The sequence below is a fragment of the Lissotriton vulgaris genome, chromosome 9 (genome assembly GCF_964263255.1).
Source record: "Lissotriton vulgaris chromosome 9, aLisVul1.2, whole genome shotgun sequence".
NCBI classification, from domain to species: domain Eukaryota; kingdom Metazoa; phylum Chordata; class Amphibia; order Caudata; family Salamandridae; genus Lissotriton; species Lissotriton vulgaris.
In genome coordinates this window covers 571,439,244-571,466,086 of record NC_141697.1, presented here as the reverse complement: position 1 = coordinate 571,466,086, position 26,843 = coordinate 571,439,244, and positions in this window count along the sequence as shown.

Sequence of the window (26,843 nt, the reverse complement as noted above, 5' to 3'; positions counted from 1 at the left end):
CAGCATCGCTCCAAGACTCAAAACCCCCCCCACCCAAACACATGCAATAGAAATACTGCTAACCCTAACGAACCCTAAGTTAAGAATAGTGGCAAAGGCTTTCTTTAACTATGCCAAATCCCCCCTTTCCCACCATGGATTTTCTTCAAATGACTTGCAACCAAAATTACACATTCTCACGAGTGCTCTAAGACCCCAGAACTCAGTTGCAAAAATCTAGAAACACATGCAATCCTGCTGCTAGGGCTCACCCTAACGACCCATAAGTTACAAAAAGTGCCAAAAGGCTTTTCCGCGAGGATTTTGTCCCAACCACTTCTACCCGGTATTAGACCTTCCCAGGAATGCCCCAAGACCCGCCAACCCACCCGCCAAAAAGAATAACACCCCCAAACAGGCCAAAAGCAAAATCTCATACTTGCAATATTTCTCGGCCTTCGGTCCAAACGCGCTGCGTAGCAAGGCCATAAGTCGGGGTTGCCACCACGGATTTCCTGAAAAGCAAATGCAATCAAGATTAGAGTGTCCCAGCAGTGCTCCCAGACCCCGAAACTCACCCACAAACAGACGGAACCTCCCCTAAAAGCACCTCAAAGGCAAGCAAGTCATCAAAAACACAAAAAAAATTCCGCCTGGGATTTGGTCCAAACCACTTTTATCCGGTATTAGAGCTTCCCAGCAATGGCCCCAGCGCCGTCAACCCAGGAGAAAATGAGTAGAAGACCCCCAAACAGCCAAAGAGCAAAAGTACAAAAATGGGGACTTAGTCAGTTTTTCCCAAATTTCCCAAATCACTCTGCGCGCGCTCTGCAGCTAGGCCCTAACTCCCCTCTGCCACCATGGATTTGCTTCAAATCTCTTGCAAAGTAAAGTATATATAGCCAGCAGTGCGCCCAGACCCCGAAACCCACCCACAAACACCAGGAAGCCCCCCAAACAGGCCCCCAAAAACGCTACATTGAGCAAAATATCAGAAATAGCCAAAATAAATTCGGCCTGGATTTTATCCCAACCACTTCTAGCCGGTATTAGACCTTCCCAGGAATGCCCCAAGACCCGCCAACCCACCCGCCAAAAAGCATAACACCCCCAAACAGGCCAAAAGCAAAATCTCATACTTGCAATATTTCTCGGCCTTCGGTCCAAACGCGCTGCGTAGCTAGGCCATAAGTCGGGGTTGCCACAACGGATTTCCTGAAAAGCAAATGCAATCAAGATTAGAGTGTCCCAGCAGTGCTCCCAGACCCCGAAACTCACCCACAAAAACCAGGAAGCCCCCCTAAAAGCACCTCAAAGGCAAGCAAGTCATCAAAAACACAAAAAAATTTCCGCCTGGGATTTGGTCCAAACCACTTTTATCCGGTATTAGAGCTTCCCAGCAATGGCCTCAGTGCCGTCAACCCAGGAGAAAACGAGTAGAAGACCCCCAAACAGCCAAAGAGCAAAAGTACAAAAATGGGGACTGTCAGTTTTTCCCAAATTTCCAAAATCACTCCGCGCGCGCTCTGCAGCTAGGCCCTAACTCCCCTCTGCCACCATGGATTTGCTTCAAATCTCTTGCAAAGTAAAGTATATATAGCCAGCAGTGCGCCCAGACCCCAAAACCCACCCACAAACGCCAGGAAGCCCCCCAAACAGGCCCCCGAAAACGCTACATTGAGCAAAATATCAGAAATAGCCAAAAAAAATTTGGCCTGGATTTTGTCCCAACCACTTCTAGCCGGTATTAGACCTTCCCAGGAATGCCCCAAGACCCTCCAACCCACCCGCCAAGAAGCATAACACCCCCAAACAGGCCAAAAGCAAAATCTCATACTTGCAATATTTCTCGGCCTTCGTTCCAAACGCGCTGCGTAGCTAGGCCATAAGTCGGGGTTGCGACCACGGATTTCCTGAAAAGCAAATACAATCAAGATTAGAGTGTCCCAGCAGTGCTCCCAGACCCCGAAACTCACCCATAAACACCAGGAAGCCCCCCAAACAGGCCCCCGAAAACGCTACATTGAGCAAAATGTCAGAAATAGCAAAATAAAATTCGGCCTGGATTTTGTCCCAACCACTTCTAGCCGGTATTAGACCATCCCAGGAATGCCCCAAGACCCGCCAACCCACCCGCCAAGAAGCATAACACCCCCAAACAGGCCAAAAGCAAAATCTCATACTTGCAATATTTCTCGGCCTTCGGGCCAAAGGCTAGGCCATAAGTCGGGGTTGCCACCACGGATTTCCTGAAAAGCAAATGCAATCAAGATTAGAGTGTCCCAGCAGTGCTCCCAGACCCCGAAACTCACCCACAAACACCAGGAAGCCCCCCTAAAAGCACCTCAAAGGCAAGCAAGTCATCAAAAACACACAAAAATTTCCGCCTGGGTTTTGGTCCAAACCACTTTTATCCGGTATTAGAGCTTCCCAGCAATGGCCCCAGCGCCGTCAACCCAGGAGAAAACGAGTAGAAGACCCCCAAACAGCCAAAGAGCAAAAGTACAAAAATGGGGACTTTGTCAGTTTTTCCCAAATTTCCCAAATCACTCCGCGCACGCTCTGCAGCTAGGCCCTAACTCCCCTCTGCCACCATGGATTTGCTTCAAATCTCTTGCAAAGTAAAGTATATATAGCCAGCAGTGCGCCCAGACCCCGAAACCCACCCACAAACACCAGGAAGCCCCCCAAACAGGCCCCCGAAAACGCTACATTGAGCAAAATATCAGAAATGGCCAAAAAAAATTCGGCCTGGATTTTGTCCCAACCACTTCTAGCCGGTATTAGACCTTCCCAGGAATGCCCCAAGACCCGCCAACCCACCCGCCAAGAAGCATAACACCCCCAAACAGGCCAAAAGCAAAATCTCATACTTGCAATATTTCTCGGCCTTCGGTCCAAAGGCGCTGCGTACCTAGGCCATAAGTCGGGGTTGCCACCACGGATTTCCTGAAAAGCAAATACAATCAAGATTAGAGTGTCCCAGCAGTGCTCCCAGACCCCGAAACTCACCCACAAACACCAGGAAGCCCCCCTAAGAGCACCTCAAAGGCAAGCAAGTCAGCAAAAACACTAAAAAATGTGCGCCTCGGATTTGGTCCAAAACACTTTTATCCGGTATTAGAGCTTCCCAACTATGGTCCCAGAGCCGTCAACTCACCTGCAAAGAGGTAGAACAACACCTCCACAAGTGCTGAGTCTTTCTTCATTGGGCGTAAACCAGCCCTCTGGTTTGATGGAAATAGGAGTCTGAAGGAGGAGGATAGAGGAGCATGTTCTTCTGAACTTGTGAACCTGAGGAATGCAGACTGCGGCAACTTCAAATCAATTAGCAAACCAGTGAAGACAGTTCTGCTGATGGGCTTGTTTTTGTGATTATCTGATTAAAGTTTGAAATATATTAACTGTGCACAACAAAGAAAGACAGACACACAGGAATAAAAGTGAATAAGGACGAAAAAGAAAGTTATTGATTCGTTGTCTCATTTTCAGGGCTCAGTATCACGGTCCAGGAATGAGAATAAGGCTTCGTCATCAACTCTGCGAATTCAGGCAGGGTGAGCTCAGTGTCACCTGACAGAGTAGAAATTCCCTCATCTATGTTGCTGGCCACCTCGTCTTCACCCGGCGCAATTTCTCATACTCTGAAATCTGGTGGTATGAGGTGCTGATTCATCTTGATCATTGTTAACCTCTCCACATTTTTGGGCGAGAGGCGGCTCCGTTTGGGAGTTACAATGCCACCAGCAGCACTGAAAACACGTTCAGAAGACACGCTTGCGAGTGGGCAAGACAAGTAGTTTAAAGCCAGGTTGGTGAGCTGTGGCCACAATTCTTTTTTCCCATGCCAATACGCCAATGGGTCAGAATTAACATAGACCTCTGTTGAGTCATTCAGATAGTCCTTCACCATCGACTCAAGGTCCTCATCCAAGGTTCCTTCACTTTGCTTAGCTCTTGCTGTGCCTCTGACCTTTTGAGAACCAAACCCACGCAGAGCTAGCCAATCCTCTTCAGCCTCCAATGTTTCTGTTGTGTCTGGTGCAGATGATCCGGTTGCCGGTGTCTTTAACGGCTGAAAGGTCACTTGTGCCACAGCCACAGGTGCAGAAGTGGATTGTTTTGACTGGGGATGGCCTGCTGATGTTCTGCCATTTCCTTCAATTTTCAGCCGTTCTCTTTCAAACCTCTTGGCTGACAAGGCTAGCCAATGTTTGTACTTTGGAACATGTTCATCATCAAAAGGAAAGAATGCTTGGCCTGCCAGCGCCTTTTTGTAGCGTGGATCCAGAATAGTAGCACAAATGTAATGCTCTTCTGAGTGGATCGTTTTAAGACGTTCATCACCTTGTAGGAGCTCTAATAATTTCTCAGCCAGAAGAAAAGAGTCTTGGTTTTTTACATCTTTTTCAAACACAGAACACACCTCCTTCAGTTGGTCCTCCAGCATGTACAACAATGGGATAGCTTTTCCCAAATTACAGTCCTCCTTGCTGACTGCACGCGTGAAGAACTCAAAAGGACGAAGCATGCGTGTCAGGCTTTGAACTATGTCCATTGCGCCGCACCCATCCTCAGGTCCTCTGTACCCTCTGTCAAGAAATATTGATCGAGTACCGTATACTGCTCATACAGACGCTCAAGCATGTAGAAGGTTGAGTTCCAACGTGTTACCACCTCCTGGATGAGTGCTTTCACTGGCATTTGACGTTGATATAGCAGGCTCCTCAGCTGCTTCCGGCCCTTAAAAGAATGGCTGAAATGGTTGCACATTTTTCGGCAGGTGTCCAATACTCTGTACGCTGCACTGCCTTTATTACCCAAGAATTTTTGGACAACCAGGTTTATACAGTGCGCCAAACACGGCACTCTGAAATAGTCACCCTTCCTCATGGCCTTAACTATATTTGCGCCATTGTCCGTGGAAACATAACCAACCTGGCGTTTTAGTGGGGACAGCCTGTTAAGGACCTTTGTGTTAAAGACATCCAAAATGTTTTCTGCTGTGTGACGTTTCTCCAAACCAAACATGGCTAGTGTTGCATGTTTCCGAGCAGCTTTAAAAACAATGTCCGTGTCAACACCTGTGTTTAGCTTTGCTTTAGCCCCTGAAAAAGAGACCCAGTGTGCAGTGATGCACATGTAATCAGCGCCTGCGCCACTGGTCCACATGTCTGTTGTCAGATGTATAGTGTGAACAGCACTCTTCTGCAAAGCTGCCCCAATCACCTTCAGAACATCTTCATGAAGTGCTGGAACCGCAACTCGGGCAAAATAGAACCGGCTAGGAACCTTCCATTTTGGGCAGAGCTCTGCCACTAATTCTAGAAAACCAACCCCTTCTACAAAAGAAAAAGGGAGAAGGTCCAGAGCTAGCATTTTAGCCAGCTTAGTGTTATACAGACGCGTCAGTGGGTGGTTGCGTTCATATTGCGCTTCTGTTAACAACATCTTTTTAATGTTGCCCTGGACCAAGGATTTACGGGATGATGATGATATCTTCGACCCAGTTACGCTCGCTGATGAACTTTTCCGCATTGATGTCTCACTCTCTCCCACACTCTTAGTGTGCCTCACATGGGGTGTGCTGCTGACAGGGGTACTGGGTGTAAGTGAAGTGTTTGAATCGTCTTCTTCCTCCTCGTCATCATCAGATGAAAAATCAACGTTTTCATTACGTGCAATTCCGGCTTGCTTGAACGCCTCTAGGTGCGGAAACCATTGGACAGGGTGCGCTCTCCTAAGATGACCTCTCTGGCCTCCGGTACCATAGTTGGTACCAAACTTACCACGACTAACTCGAAGCTTACAAATGCTACAAATGGCTACGTTTTCCATTTTTGGGCAAACACTAAAGAAGTCCCAAACTGGAGACTTGAAATGTCTTTGGGGGTCGGAGGAGGCGGCGATACTGGTGGTGGTGTTCCTGCTGCTAATGCCAGATGAAGTGGAGGATGTGGATTGCCGAACTTCAGAACGTTTTGCACTTTCACCACCATGAATTGAGGTCGAGGTGGGTCCCTTCTTGCGAGGAAGAAATATGGAAGCGGTAGGTGTTGGTGTAGTAGTTAACTCCAAATCTAATGATTGTTGTGTTTCCATTTCCATTGCCTCCTCGTCGACATCATCATCACGCTCAGCAGCTTCTCGGGATAGGGTCAAAATGTCTCTTTGCTGAATGCCCGCTGGGGCTGCAGTGACCTTTATGATGACTGGCTCGTCGTCATCGTGAGAGGCTCCATCAGCAGCAGTATCCCTCACTTCTTGTTGAGCCTCATCACACTCCATAGCTATGAGTTTTTTGACGACCTTCCTTTTACGCTTAGGTACCTTTGTCAGATCATGGTGTGCCTCACTCTCAGACGGCATTGGTGCTGGTTCCCAATTGGGATCCATTTCATCAGAAGGAGGTGGGATTGAAGAAGATGTAGACACCAACCTTGATCTTTTCCTTGCTAGGGATGTGGAAGACAATGAATGATCATCAGGAGGAGTGGCTTCCAATTATACCTCGGCTTGATTGTCGATTTCCTGATGTGCCCCTACTTCGGGAGGAACAACTATTGTGGGCACTTGTGACCCTCCATGCACCTCTGCTTGCGCATCTCCTTGCGCTGCCTCTCCTTCCACATGTACTTGGGCTTGTACTTGCACATGGTGTTGTTGTTGCGGCTGTGGTTGTTCAACACTTGTCAGATGAGTTACAACAACCTGTGTTGATTCGGGACATTGCTGCTACTTTCTTGCGATGAGCCAACATCACTGGTCGATGGTGATTGGAGAAGTACACTGACTGCCTCTGAAGCACTCAAGGGCTTTGACTTAAGTTGGCGTGGTGGTGGAGGCACTGAACCCAATGGAGCGGGGGTGCTGCTCCCAGCTTGGTCCCCAGCAGATCCTGCTGCTGCAGGCGTACTTTTTTTTTTGCTCCCAAAAAACGTGGCGGTTGGCACACCAGCCTCCTTGGTAACTTGCTTCTTCTGCTCCTTACTAGCAACTTTCTTGCTAGAGGAGCTACGGACACCTTTTTTTGGGGCCATCTTCTTCAGAGCAGGTCAGACAGCAGGCCGCAGTTGCACGAATTGTAGAGTTGTCTGAGGCCAGACGTGACGTCGCGTGACGTTATGCTGCACACACACACCGCTGCAGGACTTCTTCCTGGCACTGGTGGTTCTCTTGAGTCTTGTGCACCTAAAAACAATGGAAGACAGAGGAACATCAATTCAGTTATACACCCCAAAAAAATCGAGAAAAAAACCCAGAAAAATCAGCACAATCCCATTCCATCCATGCCCTCCATGATGTTTAAGTTCAAGACACCCCACAGAAAGACTAGGCCCATGCTAGACTCAAATACCCCTGGTGAAAAGGCCACAAGTACAGCCCCAAAAAACGAAAATCACTGAAAAATCAGCACAATCCCATTCCATCCATGCCCTCCATGATGTTTAAGTTCAGGACAGCCCACAGAAAGACTAGGCCCATGCTAGACTCAAATACCCCTGGTGAAAAGGCCACAAGTACAGCCCCAAAAAACGAAAATCACTGAAAATCAGCACAATCCCATTCCATCCATGCCCTCTATGATGTTTAAGTTCAAGACACCCCACAGAAAGACTAGGCCCATGCTAGACTCAAATACCCCTGGTGAAAAGGCCACAAGTACAGCCCCAAAAACCGAAAATCACTGAAAAATCAGCACAATCCCATTCCATCCATGCCCTCCATGATGTTTAAGTTCAAGACAGCCCACAGAAAGACTAGGCCCTAGCTAGACTCAAATACCCCTGGTGAAAAGGCCACAAGTACAGCCCCAAAAAACGAAAATCACTGAAAAATCAGCACAATCCCAATCCATCCATGCCCTCCATGATGTTTAAATTCAAGACAACCCACAGAAAGACTAGGCCCATGCAAGACTCACTACCCCTGGGCATAAAGGTTGAAAAGTAGGCAAAATGGTTGCAGGCCTAACAACAATGCCTGCATTCAAAATGGCCACTTGCCTCCCAGCACATGGCCAGGGCCTGTAGCAGCACTCAAAATGGCCCCCAGCCACATGGCCTGTCCCTCCCCATGAACACCCCCCAAAATCGAAAAACACTGCAAAATCAGCACAATCCCATTCCATCCATGCCCTCCATGATGTTTAAGTTCAAGACAGCCCACAGAAACACTAGGCCCATGCTAGACTCAAATACCCCTGGTGAAAAGGCCACAAGTACAGCCCCAAACAACGAAAATCACTGAAAAATCAGCACAATCCCATTCCATCCATGCCCTCCATGATGTTTAAGTTCAAGACACCCCACAGAAAGACTAGGCCCATGCTAGACTCAAATACCCCTGGTGAAAAGGCCACAAGTACAGCCCCAAAAAACGAAAATCACTGAAAAATCAGCACAATCCCAATCCATCCATGCCCTCCATGATGTTTAAGTTCAAGACAACCCACAGAAAGACTCAGTCCACCCACCACTGAGTACCCCTGGGCAAAAGGCCCCAAAACAGCCCAAAAATTGAAAAATCCAAAATTTTTGTTGCAGCAACTGTAATGCCCCAAACAAACTTACTTGTAAAATTTCTAATCCAACAGTGATCCAAAGAAAGTCAAAAAGGCCTCAAATCCAAATATCCAGCAGCATCCACAAAAAGTAATCCTTCCAGCTCCAGATCCAAATGAAAAGTGACCAGGAGATGGACAAAGCACTGGGAGGAGCATGCTGGACAGGAAGTTGAAGACTGTGGGGCACTTCCTTCCTCCCACCCCCCTCCCCCCCTCCCCAAAATGGACTCCTCGCTAAAAAAGTGGAGGCAAATGTCAACCTAAGGAGTTATTCAGATAAAAATCATCATTTCAAGAAGGTTTATGCTGCTTGCTGGTGGATTTCTTGTGCAGAATTGCAAATTTTATATTTTCGCTTGTGCGAGATTGTTGCTGCTCGCCGCATCTCAAATCTCGCAATTGCGAAGTACCGCGAGACGTGATCTCGCCGTACTCGCGTTGACAAACTCTCGCTGTGCAAGTTGGCAAGCCGCGATGACGTAATCGCGCTCGCCAAATTCCCGCGGGATCACACAGCAAGATCCAAAATGGCGCAGCACTCGCAAAATATCGAGAAAAACAACTCGGCAAACGATGATAAACGCCGCGCGCCGCAAAAATTGTATCACCAACGCCGCGCGCCGCAAAAAAAATCCGCTGCGTGCGAATTTGCGGATTTTGCGGGAAATTCGCAAATCTCGCGGATTGCGAATTTCTCGAAAATCCGCAAAATCCGCGAGCGTAACGGATTTTCCGCCCTATCTCCCCCAATCCCACCCTGCACTATGACGTATCGACCCTGTGTGTCAGTCCAGAGTTTCTCATGTGTGTAGGAGACCCTGCGGTGTATCAGGATCGCAACCCCCCTCGAGACCCTTGTGAACCCCGAGTGGAATACCTGATGGAACCCAAAACGTTGCAAGCATAGCGCCTTCGTGCCAAGCAAATGGGTCTCCTGGAGCAGGAGTACATCGGCCCCGGCCCTTTTGGCAAACTGAGGAACCGCTCCACGTTTCACTGTATCCAGCACCCCACGCACATTCCAGCTAAGTATGCGCAGGGAGCCGGGGGCTACCCGCCCTCCCCCTCAGCATTAGACATGGTGAAAAAACTCTATGTAAGCTGTAGGTGTCTCTGCGACTCAGCGTGCAAACGGTGTGGCATACATGCAGCATCAAAACATGGTCAAACATTCCCCCATCGACAAACTCCCTCGCCAACCCCCCCCGACCTCCACCCCCAACCCCGTACCTCCCTAACATGGAAGCACCTGTCGCGGTCGGACTGTAGCTTAGCCCCCAACGGGGGAACAAGAACCACCCCCTTCAATGGATCCCCAAATGACAACCCACAACTTTAGGACTTCACTCCCACCCACTCCTGCAGGGCCAGGCTCCCAGCCCTGAAGAAATTAGCCCATCTAGACATCCATTCATACCATACTTTAAGATCAGTTCGGAAGTCCCACGTATCATTTCACCCTAGGTTGCTGCTCCGGTGACGGATCCTTCTGCCGGAGCGCGGAGCCAGAACGAGAGCTGCGTCCGGACCGCGATCTCCTGTTGCGTCGCTGCTGGCTCCTGAGGCTTTCACGGGCCATCCCACTTGAGGAAGAGCCTGAATCTCTGCCCGGCGGCGTGTTGACTCGTAGTTTCACCGTTTTGTCCGTCCATTAAACACTTCCTCTGGGGAGTCGAAGAACAGTGTGCGGGACTTGAAGATAACCATCAGCCCAGCCGGGTACAGCCGGGCATATTGAAGCTTGAGGCCCCGCCGGAGGCGAGCCTTTGTCGTAAGGAAGGATTGTCGCTGCTGCTGCACTAAGCGTGTATAGTCCGGGAAAATGAGGATGGTCGCATTGTCACACGTAAGGGAGGCCTTGACCCTCGCCTGCCGCAGGATGGTGTTGCGATCCGAGTAGTTCAAAAATTTGGCGAAGATCGGCCGTGGGCGTGCCCCTAGGGGGGGGGGGCTTCTGCATCAGAGACCTGTGAGCCCGCTCCACCACAAAGCAGCAAGATAGCGCATCTGGGGGGAGCCAGCCCTCCAGCCACCGGGTAAGGAAGCACTCCACATTGTCCCCCTCACATTCCTCTGGAAATCCCACGAAGCGTAGGTTATTCCGCCGAGCCCGCCCTTCGGCATCCTCGATGCGCATAGCCAGGCCCTTCTGTATTTTCTCCATGTTCGCAACCTTCTTCTTTAGAATGGACACATCATCCTCCACCTCCGAGATGCGGGTCTCCGTTCCAGTGATGCGCTCAACCGCGTTCCTCAGGTCCTGCCGAAGCAACATGACATCCGATCCCACCGCCCCGATCTTGGAGTCTAGCATTTCCCTGGATTGGGTTATTGCAGCCAATAGTGCCTGGTTCTGCGACCCCGCCACCCCGGCTGAGAGGCCCACCTCAGTGAGCTTATCAATGGTCACCTGCTTGGTGTGGCCGCCACCCGTGCGATCCCGTGTCATTGTGACGCAGCCAGTCTCCCCAAGCGATAGTTCTCCTTCCCACAGGATCAGCCACAACCTGCAACACAGAGTCCAGGCAGAAAGACTGTGACTTCAGCGGACTCTTTCCAATGGTCCCCAGGTGGACCGTGTTCAGCGCGGCGGGCCGCGGGGACAGTCCCCCAGTCACTGCTGCGCAGGGGCCGTGCGTCTGTGCCCTACTACGTCGATGCCCACAAGGTATGAAGACAGCCCCAACCGCAGGCCACAGGGGGGCCCTCCACAAGAAGAATGCGGCGGTCGAGCCCCTCCGCCCTCAACCACCACTGAGCCAGATCCGGCCACCGATCCTCCCTCCCGCCGCGGTCAGCGGCCACAAAGAAAGTTCAGCCAAGGAGGGGGGGGAGGCTGGAGCACTCTCACCGCCCCACGCAGGCCCACTCCAGCTCACCGCTCCACACCAGGGTCCAGGCCGCGCTCGTCTGCCTCTCGGGGCTCCACCAGCAGTCCGCCATAGTCACAGACCTCATCCGGCAAGTTAGGCAGGCCTGACCGACCCGCCTCCACCAGAGCCCACGGGGGGCCACCCAGCTCCACACCGCCGCCGAAGGTCTCACTGCCCCGGTTGGTGGTATGTCGGGCACCCTTCCTCCACGGCCTCCTCAAGATGCCAGAAGTGCCCCAAAATAGTGCCCCCTCCCGCGGACCGCTCCGGAGAAACCTTCAGTCGACCTCCTCAGGAGCCACAACGCTCGCCCATCTGCTGCCGCAGCAATGCCTCCTCTTATTTCGCAGGGCCGGGGGGGCACTCAAACACTGGGGCGCCGGTTCGACAGGAGCCCCTTCCGCGCCGGCCGCACCTCCACGCCGATCACCAGGCGCACACCACCGGACTGGCACAGTACGGGAGGTCCCGGCTTATTCTCTGCCGGTGTCCAACGGCCACTCCACGGCACCGGAGCTCCTCACGCCTCACCTAAGCCGATGTCGGGCCGCAACCACCACCGGAGGATCACCCCGAGGTAGGCGATCTCAACAGGATATGCCACTTCTCTTTAGATGCCTAGGGACAGGATACTTTTAAAGGATATTGCTCGGCTGGTCGGAGCTCACGAACTACACGACCGCCATCAATGCTGGCCAAGCCACGCCCTTGCCTCATGTGTTTTTGCTGGTATTAGATGCTTTTGGCACTGTGCCGCTGCTATAAAGTGCACAGTGCAAGTGCTCCCTTTTGTAAATTGATGTATTAATCAGTGGTTCCATACTTGTCAGACCCTAGTACAGTGGACTGAGGGTGCCCAGGACGTGGAAATCCAAATTCTTCTGGGGGGCCTGCAGCACTGGTTATGCCACCCACAGAAGCAGCCTTGTAAAATGTGTCTACGGTCTGCCATTGCAGAGCCTGCGTGCAGACTGGTACTGTCATGCTGACTGGGCAAGTGCACCCACTTGCCAGTCCCTAAACCTTCTTTTTTCTTCATATCAGTCACCCCTGTGGTAGGCCCAAGGGCAGGGTGCATTGTAAGTATAAGGTAGGACAAGCTCTTATGTGTGTGGCATGTCCTAATAGTGAATCACAGCCATTTTAGTTTTTCACTATTGCAAGGCTACCTGTTCTCCATAGGCCAGAATGATCTGTTAAATTAGTAAATGTTTATAATCCTAACTGTCTCAGAGAACATGGTAGAAATTCGAGTTAAATAAGTATGCCTGAACTCAGAATGATTAAATACATCTTTCAGTGAAGTTGGTTTTAACATTCTGTGTTTGCAAATAGCACTTTTAGAAAGTAGGTATTTGCTTGTCTAACTATCCTAAGCCTGCCTCTGCTAGGTTGTGTATTCGTTTGTCTGGTTTTGTGAGTGACAGGGCTGGGGGATTCCAAGAGACAGGATGAGCCAGCCCAGTGGTGAATAGAGAGATCTGCATCTAGATGGGAGGGAGGAGTTGCACCTGAACCTTGATTAGGTCTGTGCCTGCCTTCCACAATGCTGGCTCCAGCTCATGGGGAACGGCTGATGTCTCTGACCTACACACTGAAAGAAGAGAAGGATTCCTGTAAACAAAGTGTTCCAGGTCTGTACTTGCCATCCACAATGCTGGCTCCACCTCCTGTGGGGCGTCTGATGTGCCTGCCTTGCACTGTGAAAGGAAAGGAGAAGTCTGGTAATCAGAGTGCTTCAGAACTTGTTTGGACTGGGCAAATGCCCCTCTCCCCTCAGAGAACAAAGGATTTTGTGGTATAAATATTGGGACCCTGATCCTATAAAATTAGATCACTTTGGACTACAAGAAGAAACCTTTACTGAGGAGAGGAATCTGAAGAAACAGAGGAGATACTATTCCCAAGCTGAAGTGCTGCTTGGGGGATTGGCCTGCAGTGGTGTCCTTACTGCCAAAGAAAGGAGAAAGGAACTTTGTATGCTTTGCTTTCAACTTGTGAAAGATCTCCAAGGGCTTGGAAAAGAGCTTGCCTCCTGCTGAAGTCTCGGGGACAACAGACTTCAACCCCCAGCTCCCCAGAGTTCTTTTGGAAGTTCCTGCTGCTGTTTTGGGCCTTCTGAGGAACTGTGTGTCGCAAGGAGCTGGGAGCGCAACTCATCAAAGAAGAAGCGTGTCACTGTCGCTGTGCCTGCTGTCGCAACTCCGTAGGAGGGTGTCGTCACTGGAACTGTTGTACTGCGCCCCATCGAGAGAAGCGTCCCGCAACGAAGAGGAAGTGCCGCCGTTGGAGCTGCTGCCGTCGCATTGTGGATGTCGCCGCTGTAGTTGTTGCATCGTGCGGAAGCTTCACGCATCGTGGGAGAAGAGTGCCTCAAGTGGAGCTGCTGCCGTCGCATCGCAGAACAAGGGTGTCGCCGCTGCATTCCATGCATGGAATCGAGAACTTCATACATCCTCGGAGAAGCGTGACGCATCTGGAAGATCTTCACGTCTTTATTTCTTTGTATTTGAACTTTGCCGCATTTCCCTCGCTGCGACATTGCTTGTCGTGGAAGCGCAACGCAAACTAAGGTACATTGACGCAAAGTGTTGCATCTTAAGAACTGAACTTAACTAAGCTAACTCTACCATCTTAAAGTGACAGTATTGTGTATTTTTGTTGTTTATGGTCTTGTGGTAACTCTAAAGTATACTTATTTTTTATATAAAACCTTGAAACCACGGCTCAAATCTGGCTCTGCTGTTATTCAAAAGGAATGTCATACAGCTTACAAAGCTACATTGTCCTGGACAGCTCTTCCCAGGACTCACATGAATTAATGCAGTTTACTTCTTAATTTGGAACTTAGAAATGGTGGTTCCAGCAAGTGTTTTTTTTGTTGCATCCAACTTGCTGAGCAGGCAGTTCCCTACCGTTAAGAGTTCCTTCACTGAACATTGTTATGTATGTCCATGTCCTATGCTGACATTTCAGATCAGTTAATTTATCTGGAAGGACTGTGGATGAGGTGCCCAATAAAGATGCAGCTGAACCCTACCTCTGCATGCCATGGACTACCTTGAACTTGAAGAGATTTCTACAGGGCCGTTAAGTAATTAGCAAAGTGTGCATAAGAAAGTCATTGTGAAAATTTGCTTAGTAGAGTGTACTAAATAATTCTTCATGGTAACTTGCTAAGCATGGTAACTCGGTATTATGGAAAATTGCAAAGTGCACTGAGAACCCAGTGTAAAGTAGTCTTGCATCCAACCAATTTTTCATAAAGTTACCGGACTATTGTACAATAATGTTCGAGAGTGCCCTTCAAAACATCGGTGGGTGGACATCTCTTCTGTAGTGGTCTTCTTATTCTACCACATTTTGACCAATGCTAATAAACTGTGTTCACTTAGATTTATTAAAAGGTCCATAGGAAGAATCCGCCGCCTCTTCTAGGTTCTTAGGTCGAGCCTAGGCCACGTGCATGAGCTGTCTTTCAACAGCTACTCTGTAGGCTTTAACCACACCCATCACTTTTATTTATTCCTTGGTCTGCCTTTCAAAATTTCTTTGGTAAATACTTTACATTGGGCCCACCTTTTGACTGTTTTGTTCCCACGCTGGAGACTGACCCTGTTACGTGGATCGGTTCACTTCTGGCCATTTTACCTCGGCTCATATGACTCTTCCTTTCTGCTCCTGCCCAGCACTTCTCTGTCTTGCTGACCCCCCCCCCACACACATACCATACACACTGTTTTGTATTTACGTTGGAAAGGGAGCTCGAGTGGGCAAGCACTGGTTCCAATTCTGCCTCCCCTGTCTGAGGTTTGGGTAAATAGTCCCCATCGGCTTGCTGTAATGTTTTTTGTGTCAGACATGCCTTCTGCACTCCATATTTCCGCAAACTTTTAATACCCAGCATTCAGATTACTGAGCTATAAGCAGGGCAAGTGCCAGGACCCTCATCAGGAGGCCACTGCAGCTTGTACCACCCATTGCCCCTGCCAGCGCTGCCAATGACAGTAGCAAACCAGCTACCAACCATCACACTCCTACAAGTGTGACAATTCAGACCATTCCATGCCCCCAAAGCTATAAGACTAACATAAGCAGCAGGTAATAGTCATTTTTAATGTATATTGAATTTGTAAAGAACTATTGTTTTGCTCACTCTAAACCAGACAAACAGCCCATCATGTGGCAGACTGTCATAAGTGCTGGTGCTGCCAATTAAGTGCTGGTGCCGAGCACCGGAAACCACTAGCTAAAATTAAGCACTGCGTAATTGGAAATTGTATTGGAAACATAATTCCTTCTTCTAGTTCCTCTTTGGCTTGCCTGCACATTCCTTGCCTGTCGCTGTCTTTTATTCCTAACTAGAGGCTCAATGCTGACTACCCAAAGTGCACTAGTCCTGCATGTGGAGGTCTGTATGCGATGTTTAAGTGGAATGTGACAAAACCGACAAGAAAAATAACGACCTGCAACAATATTGCATCCAAAATATCTATTACCAATATGTCCCCAAAGTATGTATAGATGTACTAGTCCTAACACCACATCTCCTTACAGTGACGATATAGTGGCAGACGAAAGTCGGGATTCCACATTGTTGCAAGCCAATATTCCGACCACAATATTCTAATTATTACTCCCCATTGCTTCCTCCTTTAATCCTCCTTTAATCTACCTCCTTGTTCATTCTTTTTATATAGCATATTTTTATATATGTTCTCCTTCAGCGCTTTGAGGCCTTTTTAGAGCGGCATAAAGCACAATATGATAGGAAGCATGCACTTGAGACTGTCTCTTTTACCTGCTGGCATAATATCCTGATGTACTTTTGTGAGGTTATCTGTGAAACTGGAGCCCTCTGTTTATTTAAATAGGGTCATGCACCCAGGCTGTGAAAGGTTCACCCAAGTAGACGTGTCACCAACAGATTGCAAAGTAGTGCTTGCGTTCTTGATGACATTATTGCATTCCAGTGTAAATGATATGGTGATGGCAAGATATACTTAAATGAAAGCATTTTTGCTTTTAAAAGAATACCATAAATATGTAGGTGATTGCTTTTCAGAAGAGCAGTAATTAAGTCTGTCGCATACAAAATATGGGGTGTGTTGTTTTCACTTTCCGGCTATGGTGATGAAATTACTCAAAGTGCAGAACTTGTTGCACGGACTTTTGATTTTCACCCACCTTCACTTCCGCTGTAGGACTAATTTCCCATGGAGAAGAATTCTGGGAATTTCCTGCCATTTCTCACATCCTCAAAAAATCATGACTTGGCGTGGGCACCAAAAAACTTGCAAATTAGTTTACTATTAGGCAGACACGTTCCATGGAATTAACCCGTGACACGACGAACACCCAGCTCACTCATCACGAGTCTCCGGCACGTATTACGGTACGTGAAAGGCAGCCTCTCCCTGGGTGTATTGCACAATATTTGTTATGAGTGCGACAATAAGCTGGAAGCTTGAAATGCGCCCCTCTGCAGCGTCACATCTTCAATTGTATGTAAACAAACGATGCAAGCACATGGCTCCCAGGCCTAAGCAAACTGTAATTGAAAGGGCGGGAAGGGATGGCATGGAAGAGTGTCTGATTCCGGAGCCAGCCAATCAAAGCTGGAACAAGTTCTTAGCTTGTTATTACTCTTTATTTTAAAGCGCACTAACACTCATCCAAGCTGTAAAGCGTTGTAGCGAAAACTTTACAATAAAAAAAAAGGGGATGTTCATTTTTCGTTTGCTTTAAGAGAATACAATAAGAGGCTAACCGGGTGCACAATTTGCGGCAGTGTATCGACAACAGAGATCGGACCATTGGCTTCTTCTTACTAAATTGCTAGGGTTCTCTTTTCCTTAAGATTAGAAAAGCTATGTGGCCTTTAATTAAGACGGTCCATTGGGCTTTCATTAACAAAAATGTATACATTCACTTAAAACAAGCATTTACAATGCAATATGTCTCGCATTACTAAATGTTTCAGTTATTGGCGCTGCATTATTATCAGCAACGCAAATAGCTCAAACTTTTACTAATGCGAGACCTATTGCATTGCCTTTTATTTATATTTTGGTTTATAAAACATAAATAAAAGGCATTGTCATTTACAATATCAATAGCTTAAACTCACGTAAATGCGAGACTTATTGCATTGCAAATGCTTGTTCCCTTCTCAGTGGCGGTTCTTCCATGGGGGCGTTTGGGCTCCGCCCCCCTGCTTTCTCGACGTGCGAGAAAAAGGCAGAAACAAATGGTAGTTATCTATTTATAACTACCATTTGTTTCTGCCTGCCCTTCTCGCACGGCGAGAAAGCAGTCAGCAGATTAGAACTTCCTGGTTACTCGAGCCAGCAGGGGGAGTGGCTTGCGGGAGTGGCTTGCCCATAGTTGTTAATACTGACTGTTTGGACAGCCTCTCCGGCTGTCCAAACAGACAGTATTAGCAACAGTGGGCAAGCCGCTCCCCCAAACCTCCTCCCACTCTCCGTTCTGCAGGATGCAGACTAGGAGAAATGACGCGGTAAGGGCAGCCGGCCGAACCAATCAGCGCCGGCTGCCATGGAGGGGAGGGAGGCTGTCTGCAGCCTTCAGTGACGAGAGCCCACACCACGTCAGACGCAGCGGCGGCGGCATTCAAAATCCAGGACGGCGGGAGTCTGCAGTCTCGGGACTCGAGACGGGAGTCAGCGGGGGAAGCCAAGGTAAGTTTGTTATATTTATACAGTAGGAAGGGCAGCACTTGGTCCGGAGCCCGGACCTTTGAAGTAGATTCGGTTGTGTCTGCCAATGCTGTCATAGATAAGGATCACATGTACTTTTAAGCTGGATGGATTGGAAATGTTTCATAATGTCACAGGCCACAGGAACTGCTCCTGATTTGATTAGGGCTGTGCCTGCCAGGCTACCAGTGAAAAGGAGCAAATGCTCTATTACGGCTGGATGGATTTAGGACCGAGCGTGGGGCTGCGTCCATCCGGTTGTGGTGGTGTTTTACAGGCAAGGAGCGGCCTGTTGCTAAGGAGCGGGTAACTATTTGGTGTGTTGATTTTCGATGGCCTGGGATGTCTATACTGGTCATGGACGTTGACTTAGTCAGTGGAGTGTGGTTGGTCGGCACACTGTCTGCCTGTTCCGATGTGGGGTATGCAAAAAGTGGTTCTGTCGGATTGTACTCAATCTCTTTGATTCAAACAATTACTTGGATCATAAATTTTCTCATATGCATTTTTTCATGAAAAACATAAAGATACTTTGAAGAAAAAGCACACACCAAACGTTATTTTTCTGGTTAGCAAAGTTGTAATTATTCAGTCACTTTGCAAAACATTTGTTTTCTTGAGTATTTAAAAGATGGTTGTCCATATACATTAAGAATATAACGACAATAAATAAGTGCAGCAGTGAATAAACGTGATCTGTGACTAGTGGTGACTGTTATGGTGATACAGTTTCGTGAAAAATGAAATTTTTGATACACTGGTCCGACAATAACTTCAATTAAGGTGACGAATTCGGGTTGAAGTGCCGCAGCCGCGATCACTTGAGGAGCATAACAGCAGACGTCTGTAACTCTCTCCCGTTCACGAGTCAATGGGTGGAGATGGACGGTGATAAATTATTTTACAGAGATACCACGTTCCAATAGAAGAACAATCATCCTACAGAGGTTAAGAATAAGACACCTCCTCTTTTCAGGTGGTCCCTTTCCCTGTCCTGATGAAGACCCGATACGGTTGCAAATAAACCGGCACCATACCGCTGGGTCGAAACATCGACGCTAATCCACCAATTGGTCCTCACTACATCTCAACAGAAAAATATGATTTGCAATACTGTTTGAGTTGATTGAAGTTATTGTCGGACCAGTGTATCAAAAATGTCATTTTTCACGAAACTGTATCACCATAACAGTCACCACTAGTCATAGATCACGTTTATTCACTGCTGCACTTATTTATTGTCGTTATATTCTTAATGTATATGGACAACCATCTTTTAAATACTCAAGAAAACAAATGTTTTGCAAAGTGACTGAATAATTACAACTTTGCTAACCAGAAAAATAACTTTTGGTGTGTGCTTTTTATTCAAAGTATCCTTATGCTTTTCATGAAAAAATGCATATGAGAAAATTTATGATCCAAGTAATTGTTTGAATCAAAGAGATTGAGTACAATCCGACAGAACCACTTTTTGCATACCACGTAATACCCAGGTTCTGAGGGTCACTGGGTAACCCCATTATAATTAATGTTCCGATGTGGGGGCTGCGTCCTGCTCGGGCAGAGTATTAAAACAGGCAAGGGCATTTTGCAGTCTTTACTTTGAACCCCGGTTTATTACACCAACTCTCATTGAAAATGAATTCCGAAACGTGCCAGTGTGCCTACCATGTCGCCATTTACTGTGTTAATATTTGCCACACGTTTGTAATCCTCCCTCTAGCAAGTCCTACCTGAGCCTTGGATGCTTTGAGCTCGGCCTCTCAGCGTTTGTTCCGGACCGTTTGGAACTGGAAGTTGCCTGGGAGCTCATGTCTCCCATGGAGAGGGGTGAGGTAGGACACCGAAGTACCACGGGGACATTAGGTCGCTGCCTTGGCTGACCAAGTGGGCCCCTTGACTGCGAGGGCACAACGAACCTGTTGGTGTGTTTTTTTGGTTTTTTTTGGAAAACCTTTATTGGTACATCAACCAGTTACAAATATGGGCCTACAACCACCAGGGCCGGCCGCTAATCAGTTTCATCACAGCAAGTCAGTTAGGACACGACTCGGCAGCCCGGGAAGCGAATGTACCACAAATTCAATAAAAACTGGCTATTAAGCATACCATGCGAATGACAGGATTCTAAAGGCTCCATTTTACAATATAAAAATAGAAGGATCAGGTGCCATATAATATCACAGTCGCATAAAGGGTGGGCAAAATAGTAGGGTTTCCACAGTTAGATCGATCTCATTTAAGACAGTGGAGCTAAGGCATACAATTCCGGATAAACAAGCATACAATCACAGTACGCACCAGTTAAGCGCCCGCCCAATGATACTGAAATACCGTGAAAAGTATAGGCACAGATGAGAAAAATCGATAATTGACAGAAGAGTGGACCCACTATGCTGACCCGAAAAAAGAAGAAGCAAAAGAAAAGGCAAAAGGAAGGATACAAAAGAGAAAAAATGCCATAGAAACAATGGGCCGGATTCACAGAATGAACTTAAGACTCACTCCTAAACTTACTACTATTTTGGTATTCACAGAATGCACTTACTACTTTTGGCATTCACAGAATGCACTTACTACTTTTGGTATTCACAGAATGAACTTACTACTTTTGGTATTCACAGAAGTTAGGATTTTGTCTTAAGTCTGTCTTAAGTCTGTCTTAAGTTTGTCCTAAGTCTGTCTTAAGTCTGTCTTAAGACAAACTTAAGACAAAATCCTAACTTTTGTGAATACCAAAAGTAGTAAGTTCATTCTGTGAATGCCAAAAGTAGTAAGTGCATTCTGTGAATACCAAAATAGTAGTAAATTTAGGATTGAGTCTTAAGTTCATTCTGTGAATCGGGCCCAGAAAAGGCAAAACAAAAATTCCCCTCCCCCAACCCCCAACCCTGCACCCCTGCAGATGACTACGGCCTACCCCCCTAGCAGCATGCCTGTCGCCCCAAATAACTGAAACCCGAAATATAGGAAGAACAAAGAGAAATAAAGAAGAACTAAACCCCTACACTAAAAGTAGAAATGGAGGAGGGCTTTATTGTACGCATTCCCGGTCTCTCCCCACCACCTTAACAAAGAATCCCCCACAAAGCTGACACAATCGAGAAGAATACAATAGAAAATTACACCGGAGGAAACTATAAACCCCGCCCGGTCTCCGTTAACCTAGTAAAGCAGTCCCGTTAACGATGAAAGCATAGTGTGAAACCCAAAACAACAGTCTCAGCTTTGGGCCCGTCAATCAAATTTGCTGATTCCCTCCGATAAGTAGAGCCCCATCGTCAAATTGTCAAAATATACACAGAAGTTGCCGAAATATAGTCTGTTAGATGGAGAAAGGATGGCAAATTCCAAAGTAGATGGCCGGTTCCAACGATGCCCCTCCCCTACTCCGAGGCCAGACACTGTCCCATCCGCCATCTTGATGGACCAGCTTGGAAGGGGGTGCGACACAATCCAACACAGTTCACAGTTCCGACCAAAAGTTTCCAGAGTGGGAACAGCAGTTAAATGTTCCGCTGGTTGCGAAACCAAAGATTCCGACCATATAGTTGATACGCAAATCTCAGCATGTTCGATAAGTTCCACTTCTGTAGGGGCAGGCACAGCTCCATGCACCGGGTCTGAATGCACCGCTGGGGTGTCTGTCAAGAGTTGAGCTGGCCGCCGGGTCCCGGGCAACGAGTTAGGGTCCGGTCCCGATCTTCTAATTCCATCCACTGCCGACATCAGATTCCAGACCTGGGCCTCCATAGTCACCTGAAGTGCCTCGAGGGCTGCCAGCACTAACCGCAATGACGGGCCGCACTTAGCCTGCTCCGCCGGGTTTCGCATAACATCAGGCATAGTGATCCCCTCGGAGAGTCGCCCTCCCCGGGGGAAGATTAGTCGGAGCAGGAATGAACCGTGAGGGACAGATCGTCAATATGCGTTCGTGCGCGCCAAGTCTCCAACCCAAAGGCACCGGCGATGCAAACGCTAGGCCTCCGGGTCAGGGACCCCCGCCACACCGCCTCGGGCGTCACTCGTCTCCTCACCTTCGATACGAGACCAGGCAGCAGATCGGCAGAAAAGCAATCCAAAAGATGTTGAAAGTTCCATGGACCTCCCTGCCGCCCTTACCGGTCCGCTGTTGTTCAACTAGGACCCGGCTGGACCAGCACTCGAGACCCCGGCTTCCAGACTGGGTTAGGCCTTAAGTCAAACCTCAACATTACTCCACTCCACAATGTTGGAAAAGTCTCGGGATTGCTCCATCGGACTGCAGATTAGTTCATAGACACGGATATGGGGCGGAATATCAGGATAGATGACAGGATCTTCGAGCGAAAGACGGAGGTCAGCGGAGCCGGGAGACTACACGGCCATCTTGCTTGCTGTCGTAGCTCCTCCTCCCCTGTTGGTGTGTTTGATACAGCCAAGGTGGGTCCCGCGGGACCAGTGCATCTGCAGACCCTACTCATGGTGTTGCCGGTCCTCATTGGGGGAGGTTGATTGATTGTTTTGTGCCACAGCGGGGGACTTAGGTCGGTTTTGGAGATTTAGTTGCAATGTTTGGTCATAACGCGGGAACATTATACAGCTTTTGTTATGTCAGCCTTGAGTGGAGAGCGGGTGCCAATACAGGACAATAAGATATGGACTTTTCTCCACCGCCAATTTTAGGCCTCACCAATTTCAAATGTCACCAGCCGCCACTGTCCCTTCTGCTAGGGAGCACTGAGCTTCTTTGCTCGGCAAGTGGTTGGCATTGATGTTTGAGGGCCTCTTTACTTATGTTGTGGTGGTGCGACTTTATGGGCATGTAGAAGTTCCATATTTAAGTTATCCATCTTCTACATGGTTGGTTTGTAGATTGGTGAAGTGATATAGAAGTGGGGTCATGGTGACACAATTAACAAGCTACGCGTACTGGAGTCTTTCACATTTACCAGGCTTCAACACAACAATGTATTCACTCTGGCAACCTTGACGTTTTTGCAATCATATATAATTACTGTTTTCTAGTTTACATCTGAATCCTGCCCATGAAAAAGATACATAAACACCTCACTGTGCCCCTTTGTAGATGTCGATAATGGTCTTAAAAGCCTTAATTAACACATTTTAAACCAAATATCTTATTTGAGAGGCTTCAGAAGAAATTGCTTGTAAGAGTGCACTCCCTGTCTTTGCCACAAAAAGGTCAGTACAGAGATCTTAATAGCTTAACAGTAACGAGTTACTTGTAAGCAATGGCGGTAAACAGATGTGACCAACCCATTTGAGTTGTCTTCCTCTGCTATTATTTAAACAAATATTTCCTATTTGTAAGACTATAACAATAAAGTTCTATTTTTTCCATCCCAAATTCTCACTTTTGTTTATTAACCTTTGAAGGATGAAAGGTTAAATAAACCTGCTGTGATCCAATCGGGTGACCTTAAAGGAGCAACTCAACTTACCTGTATCCTTATGCAGCTCAATGAGCAGTGATTATTAAAAAACACATAAAGGATAGAATGGAAATATCACGAAACCTTAAAAAGGCCCACAAATAAACCAATTAATTTCTGATATTCCTATTACAATCGCTATTGCATTTGTTTTTTAAACAACAGCTTTATAATAATTTATTGGACTATTCTCACTGTGTGCCATTTTAAAGAGATATCTGCAACAGGTTAATTGCGATTGGTGTTATTTTGTCAGATTAAATGTAAAATGTACTTTGTTTTTTATTTATCTAAAATTGAAAAAAATAGTAAAAACTGGGAGTCAGTAAATACAGCTAAAACACACAAGTAATGGGCACTGTAAAGCGCAATTCAAAAAAAGCGATTTAACTAACCAAATGCATTTGTATAGCTTTATATACAAGGGTTTCTCGGTGGTGGTCATCACACCCTACTGTCCACACACCACATGGATACTTTGCCTGGAGTGTGCGTGGGCTGCAAAGCTCAGGAGCATGTTCCATTGAGGCGTTGCCCAGTGCATGCTTGTTGACGGTCAGGAGAGGTTGTAACTCGGGGCTAGTGATTAAATCTTATTTAGCGTTATTAAACAAAGATAGTGCAACAAACTACTGCGTCCACTGCATGGGTCACTGGTATGAGGCTCAGTTGGACCAGTCGGCCAGTCATCATATGGGGGTCGATGTACCCTGAGTTGGGCTTCTGTGTTTCTTTTCACCTGTAAGGCACCTTAGCTTTCCGCCTCAGTCAATCAAATTCTTGGTACAAGTTATAGTTTGCTTTGAAATAGTAAATATTGAGGGTGGCTGGTCATCTTTTAAATAAATAAAAATAACAGTAGGGCTAGGTTTGGACCTTGCAATGAGCTCACATGGGAACTGTGCAACATTTACAGTGAGCTGAAACTCTGCCAGTATTTGGCTCTCTTGCCTGTGCCGCTCTGCTCTCTCACTTCTCCCATGTGACTCTCCCCTCTTGGTGCTCCCAGGCCACACGTGAGATAAATATACTTTATTTGATTTGGTTTAAATCATACAAAGAGCGGGTTAACCGCTAAAAGCACGTAAACACTTGTGACTTAAAATTCATGTATAAATACTAGTTAGCTAGTAAACTTTCCATTTAAAACATTTTGATCATTAAAACAAAAGGAAAGCAAAGGAAAACAGTACAATTAGTGCCTTTTAGTCTTATGGAGTTGTTCTAGCTTGAGGAATCCGATTCTTGTACTTATATTTGCTTCGAAGTAAATGTCTAAGCATTTTCTGAATCGAGTTCTGTGTCTTTCTTTTCTAGCGCTTTTGCAGCTAGACTTAAAAACTTTAATGATTTACATGCCAATTGCACTGTTGACCCTCCTAAATATTTTACTACTGCGGATCTGCATGTCCTTATCTGCTCTTTTTTCAATAACGGCTGCAGCAGTTTTTTCCGTTCGGATAATAGTGCCGGACAAATACAAAGTAGGTGGAGCACTGATTTGTCACCTTGTCCGCAAAGGCGACAGTCCATTGAAAGCCAGGTGCGTTTCCATTTGGGAGTTACATCTTTAGTTGGGTACACTCCCAGTCTCAGTAGAATTAATTGCTGTGTCATTCGGTTTACCAAGTGTTCCAAAAGGTATGGTTGGGCCTTTAGCTTTTTATATGTCGGCAGCACCGTCCATGCATTTGTTTTCGTGGACAACATGGCTTTATCCTGGTCTTGGGACATTTGGTTAACTGTTTTGTTGACCAATTGTTTAAACTCTGAGTAGGACGGTGTAGTATGCCATGCTTCCTCTAACTTTAAAGCCTCAATCGATTTTTTAAAGAGCGAATGAACCGAATTAGTCAGTTTTGATTGCTTTTCGACCTCCAGCCAGCAGTAATGTACCAGGGAGTCGTCCTCTGCTGCTCGCATTCTCCAATAGTATTTAACCAGCGCTCCCTGTCTTGCCATGGTCTGATTTTTTAGCCCAAATTCAAGTCTTATCTGGTCTTGTGAGATATGGCGCGGGATGTTGAACAGTTTTTTGAAGAGGCTGGTTTGGGCGATATTCAAGGATGTTGCGTCCTTTGCATTTAGTAGTTCGGAACCGTATGTAATTGCTGGTAGAAATTTTGATACCACAACCTTTAATAGGTGGGTAGTGGAACTGTCACTGAGTTTTTTTTGCAAGGTTTTAAATGCAAACAGTAATTGTTTAGCTTTTGTTTTCCGGTGTTGCTTGTAGTTAAGATGGCTATCCAGAGTAAATCCCAAGTACTTGTATGTCTCCTCGCGGTCCAAACTGTTGCTGTTAATCGTCCAAGTGAATTTTGGTATTTTATTTTGTGGACTGGAACACACATGACCTTTGTTTTTTTAAAGTTTATCTGTAGTTGGTTTAGGTCTGTGTATTTTGCCAATTTGTTTATTAGTTGTTGTAGGCCACGAGGCGTTTTGGAGAGTAACACAATATCATCTGCGTATTGCAAACTTACTGTTCTCACATGCCCCAGTTTTGGAGGATCGCCTAATGTTGAACGTAGGTGGTTGTCTAGGTCAGCTGTGTATATATTAAATAAACAGGGGGCCAAGACGCACCCCTGTTTTAGGCCATTGGTGGTAGTGATTTTGTTTGACTTCGACCATCTCCCATTTTTATTTGAACCCATGTTTTCGAGTAAAGGTCTATGATTGCATTCAATAAATTTGTAGGTGCACCCCAGGATTCCATTTTTGCCCACAAGGCTTGTCTAGGGACCTTATCAAAGGCCGCCTTGAGGTCCACGAAACAGGCATACAATACTATGGATTTTGTGATGGATTGATTAGCCAGGAGTGTAACGGCGGAAATGTTTGCTAAAGTGCCCACTTAGGCTCGAAAGCCTGTCTGTGTGTTGGGGATCAGTTTGATGTTATCTACCCAGTCTTCTAGATCCTTAAGCAGAATTGCAGCGTAGATTTTTGCCTCGACGTCTATGAGGGCTATCAACCTGTAGTTGAAGGGATTTGCACGAGCCCCTGATTTAAATATTGGGTGCAATATACTTCCTCGCCAGGAGTCGGGGATAGTGTGGGATTCCAGAATGTTGTCAAACAGTATGGCTAGATGTTTGGACCAAAATTGTAAGTCTTTTTTTAATAGGGCGTTCGGCAGACGGTTGGGTCCCGGCGCCCCATCTGATCTCTGCTTTTTTATGATATTCATTACTTGTTTTTGTGAGATCTGACTGTCGACAACTAATTGGTCTGACCCTGATGTTTCCGGATAATTTTGCTG